Source organism: Muntiacus reevesi, chromosome 8, assembly GCF_963930625.1.
Source record: "Muntiacus reevesi chromosome 8, mMunRee1.1, whole genome shotgun sequence".
NCBI classification, from domain to species: domain Eukaryota; kingdom Metazoa; phylum Chordata; class Mammalia; order Artiodactyla; family Cervidae; genus Muntiacus; species Muntiacus reevesi.
In genome coordinates this window covers 6,553,291-6,558,734 of record NC_089256.1, presented here as the reverse complement: position 1 = coordinate 6,558,734, position 5,444 = coordinate 6,553,291, and the positions used below count along the sequence as shown (strand labels likewise).

The 5,444-nt window shown below is 40.2% G+C and overlaps 1 non-coding gene across 1 annotated transcript; it reads right to left on the bottom strand.

The window, feature by feature from the left end:
• Positions 1-3,684: 3,684 nt before the first annotated feature.
• LOC136173804 (U12 minor spliceosomal RNA) lies at positions 3,685-3,783 on the bottom strand. Its single transcript, XR_010664286.1, has one exon. It is a non-coding gene; the product is annotated as a U12 minor spliceosomal RNA (small nuclear RNA).
• Between the last annotated feature and the right edge of the window lie 1,661 nt (positions 3,784-5,444).

The following is a 5,444-nucleotide window of genomic DNA, read 5'->3' as shown; positions in this document are numbered from 1 at the left end:
TTTCCCCATTAAGAGATGATCTTTGCTTAGCTCTAGCTTGGTTTACCTGGTAATCTGATAGAGCAGTGTGTCAACTGTGTTGCTTCCTGATTGGTAAATTGCATTGGGTTGAGGGGAATCCAATCCAATATAAGTGAACTATAATACCTGAGCGGGAGCCAGAGCTTTGGGCTTTCCTGAGTGTGTGACTCTTGTAACCAGGTGTGTCATCTATGAGGAGTCTAGGAGCTTGGCCTGTGGAGTTGTTCCAAGAAATACTGGCTTCTGTGGAGATAGGACCTTCAACGGCGTGTTAGCATCCATCTGGCATGAATCTCGTTTCCTCGCATCTAAGACATCACTTAAGGAGGCAGAGAGAACAAACAGCTCATGGATAACTGATGTGAACTGCTGCCAGATGGCTGCAAAGACTCCCATAGAAGAAAGTCTAACAGTGTCTCATTAAGCTTTGGTTCCTGAGCTAAATCTTTCTGAGGATTTGGTACCAGTGGAAGCTTGTGGTATTGCTGAATCTGAATAGTTGTCCCTCAGACTCCCTAGTTGGGTATTAAAGATCTATTAATGCAGTGAAATATGATCACTGACTTTCTTTTCTTTTTTTAAAATAACATTTATTGCTCCATGTTTCAGAAACATTTATTGCCTGATCCATTCTTTTCTAAAGATTTATTTATTTATTCGACTACCCCAGGTCTTACTTGCAGCATGTGGGTTCTAGTTCCCTGACCAGGGATTGAATCTGGGCCCTCCTCCAATGGGAGCATGGGGTTTTAGCCACTGGGCCTCCAGGGAAGTTCTGATCATTGATTTTTCTGATGTTAAATCAATCAAAACATTTCTGGGATAAATCCAACTTATCATGACCTATTTTTTTCCAGAATTTTTTTGGATAATATTTTATTTTAAGGTTTTTGCACTTACATTCATATATAAAATCAGACTACTGATTTTCCTAGATCCTATTGTCTGTGAAAGCTTTGATGTTGAAATTGCATTAATCTCATGAAAAGAATTACTGAGTGTTACTGCTCTACTTATATTCTAGAATAGTATATATTAGATTGGCAGTACTTGCCCCTCAGATGTTTTGGAGACCTTCTAAGTAAAATGTCTGGGCTTCCGGTTTTCTTTAAAGACAGTTTTTAAATTAGGATTGAATTTCTCTAATTTAATTTCTCTAAGACTATTTGGGTATTCTATTTGAGTCCGAGTGATAAGTCCTCTCCCCCGGCCAGGAATTTTTTCACTTCATCTAAGTTCTCAGATCTATTGGTATAAGTAGTCCATACTGGCATAAGTGGTTTCTTACTGCCTTTTATGAGTCTGTAACATCTGTTGTAAGGTCTCTTTCATGCCTAAATTGTCTTCTTGTCAATTTTTAAAAACTTCTCTTCTTGCTTAATCTTGTCAGTTTTATCAATTGCATTAGTCATTTTAAGAGAACTAATTCTTTGTTAATTTTATTTATGATTCTATTTTACTCAATTTCTGCTTTTAGGCTTATTTTCTTCTTTTTAAAAGTGTATTCTGTTATTATTTTACTAACTTTCTAATTCTTATCATTCATAAAATATTTTTAAGCTTTTTCTTTAGAATGTAAACATAAGGTTATAAATTGCATTTCACACATTTTAAAATTCAGTGTTTCTATTATTGTTCAGTTTTTAATATTTTCTATTTTTCATTACAGTTTTCTTTTGATCATGAATTATTTAAAAGTACATTTCTCAATTTCCAACATCAGGGTTTTTTCCCCCCATATTTTTAAAAACTATTGTGTACTTTGTGTTATTAACTTCTAATTATTCATTGTTGCTGAGGAAGGATGTCTGTGTGATACTAGTTCTTTGAAATTTGATGGAATTTGTTTCATGATATAGTAAGTGGTCAAGTTTTGAAGTTGTTCCATACTGAGATTAAAAGTGAATTTTGGTTCTGTTCTATGTCCATCAGATAAGTTCGTTAACTGTGTGATTCATATCTTTCCCCCCCTTTAAACCTGCCAGTTTCTGAGAGAAGTATGTTAAAATCTCTCACTATGATGGTGAACTTGTCAATTTCCATTTATACTATGCCAGATTTAGTTACGTATTTTGAAAGATGTTATTAGCTGCATACAATTTTTAGAGCTGTTGTATATCCTTGTAACTGTCTTTATATTGAGAAATGCCTTAAAGTATGTTTTTTTCCTCGTATGACTAAAGCCATGTCAATTTTGTTCTGGTTAACCTTTGCCTGGTATATTTATGTTTTTATATCCTTTTCTTTTCAACTTTTCTGTGTCCTTCTGTTTTAGATGTCTCTTTCAAATAGCATATAGTTTGGGTTTTTTCCCAATCCAGTCTGATAATCTTGGCTTTTAATTTTTTAGTCTAGTTATATAAATTGAAATTATTGATACATTTGCATTTTTGCCATCATATGTTGTTCTCTTTTCCTTTATTTCTCTTTCTTTGATTTCTTACCTTTTTCTTCTCTGCTATTTTAAATTTTTCAAAAAATGCTCTTTTATGGTTACTCTAGATATTTTTTTGTAAATACTTGTTATCAAATTAATCAATATATTTATCCTTCCCTTTCTCAATAGAAAAGCCTTAGGACACTTAAACCAAGACTTGTTTTTTTAATTGTTTTCCACATGAACTTCCTATTTTTGTAGATTTGTTTTCATGTATATAAATACATCTGTGAATATAGGCAAAAGAACTTTTTGGTTAATACTAGCTCACACTAGAGCCTCCTGATTAGCAGCTGTTATATTATAGGACTTTTTTTTAAAGAAGATTTTGTCTTTAGTTTCTTTCACTTGATAGTCTAGAAAGTCTAAGTGCAGCCTGGCTGCACTTTCCTATAGGAAAGGAAGAAAAGAAGGTAAACTTCTCACTAAGTTTATGACAACATTTAAGATTTGGGAACTCTGCAGATTCTTATGTTTTAAGTTAGGCCAGCAAGACGCTCTGAAACACATCAGAGTCTGGTTTATCATTTCGAAATGTGTTTTGTGATGGTTTAGCATGCTCACCCATTTGTTACTTACATGAATTTAATTCCCCAAGTACAAATACCAAAAACAAAAACAAAACTTTATCAACTATTTTTTAAAAATAAAGAAAACTTTTAAAGGAAATGATTCCTAAAGAAGAAAGTTATATGGGACCCCAAAAGTCATCTGATCTAACTCCTTCAATCTATAACTAAGGAAGCTGAAGTTCAGTTAGAATAAATGATGTAATAAACAAGAAATTAAGGCATGGTTTTTGAACCAGAAAGAACAATGTTACTATTCACCTTATTTCTATTTGTTTTTTTGTTTTTTTAAATGGGCTGTGTAATTTCTTTTTTTTTTTTTTTCAATTATTTTTATTAGTTGGAGGCTAATTACTTCGCAACATTGCAGTGGGTTTTGTCATACACTGACATGAATCAGCCATGGAGTTACATGTATTCCCCATCCCGATCCCCCTTCCCACCTCCCCCCCCCACCCGACTCCTCTGGGTCCTCCCAGTGCACCAGGACCGAGCACCTGTCTCACGCATCCCACCTGGGCCGGTGGTCTGTTTCACTATAGATAATTACATGCTGTCCTCTCGAAACATCCCACCCTCGCCTTCTCCCACAGAGTCCAAAAGTCTGTTCTGTACTTCTGTGTCTCTTTTTCTGTTTTGCATATAGGGTTATCATTACCATCTTTCTAAATTGCTCAAAAATTCGTCTCACATTAGCAGTGAGGATTCGGGCGTCACCCCGAATCGTTATTTTCCTTACTCATAAGTTTAAGGCATGGGCTGCGTAATTTCATAGGCTAATGAGTGGGAGGATTATCTCAACTCTTTTGTGGAAGAGGTGGAGAGTTCTAGAAATTGGGCCACTTTCCACTTTGGGCCTTTTTTAAGGTTGGCCTCAGAACTGTCATGGCGTTGGTTGGGACCTGCAAGGCAGAGCAGCTGGGAGCTGGAGTTTAGGGATTGTGCAGCAACCCCAGGGCGAGGGCCGCTGTTGACTGGGAGAGGCAGATTGAGGGGATGTGAGGGAGGAGACTGTGGTGGGAAACGCCTGTGGAGGAAAGCCAGGCAGCCATGGAAGCAAGGTGATACTGCTGAGTCAGGCATGGGGCGGGGCGGGGGCGCCATCACCATAACCTCTCTCTCCCCACATGCCAGCATCAGTAGCTGAACAATAGAGAGGCTGGCCCATCAAACGCCCGACACACTGAACTACAGAGTAGGACCCCACCCAGGGTGCCCCTTTAAGTGCCTGACATGCTGATCTACAGAACAGGATTCCAGCCAGAGGGGCCCCCTATGTGCCGTTTGCACCCAACAACAGAGAAGAACCCCAGGCAAGGGAGCCCTCTAAGTGCCTGAACAGGCAAAGCTACAGAGAAAGGCTGGCCAAAGAGGGGTTCTGATCACCAGAAAGAGGCTCAGAAGGACTCTGATAGGGCCATGACTCCTGTGGAGGAGGCAAGCCGTGTCCCTGCACACTTGGCACCGCCAGGGCCCCCACAAGCCAAGCAGCTGCTCTACCTTCATGCTCAACTCTCACTGGGGCAGAGCTGCCACAGGCAAAAGGGTCTTGTGTCTATGCATGCAGGGTTGCTTCGGTAGTGTCCGACTCTTTGTGACCCTGTAGACTGTGGCCTTCAAGGCTTCTCTGTCAGGGAGGCGGGTTCTCCAGGCAAGAATACTGGAGCATATTGGGCAATACTTGTGGTCATACCTTTCTAAAGCATATATTTCCTGCTGCCCTAGCCGCCAACTCCCCTGAGTACCTGGTGCTGCCAGAACCCCTGTGACCCAAGCAGCTGTACCGCCTCCTCACCTGGCCCTCACAGGAGCAAACCCAAGCCCTCCAGGGCAGTCTCAGGAGCAAACCCCTGCAGTGAACGACCCACATGCAGAGGTGGAAATAAAACCACTGTTGAAACCAAGGGGCCGTGTGGCTAAAGAAGAAGACCCAAAACCTTCCCAGCAGCTGTACAAGCTGCAGATTAAATCCACACGATCAACTAGGCAGACTCTGTGTCTATGGAATACATCAAAGGACATTGAGAGCTCCCACAAAAGAAAATGCATTAGTTCTGATAGCTGTGGACATTGGAGGCAAGAACACACAGGAGTAGGACCAGATTAGAATCTGAGCTGCCTCTACAACAGGTCCAGAGACCAGCACAGTGTTGGCGGGCATCCTAGGGAGGTGAGGTGGACTGTGACTCCCAGCGAGGGAAAGGACTCTGACAGCAGTGTCTCTGCTTTTGAATATGCTGTCTAGGTTGGTCATAACTTTCCTTCCAAGGAGTAAGCGTCTTTTAATTTCATGGTTGCAATCACTGTCTGCAGTGATTTTGGAGCCCCCAAAAGTAAAGTCTGACACTGCTTCCACTGTTTCCCCATCTACTTCCCATGAGGTGATGGGACCAGATGCCATGATCTTAGTTTTCTGA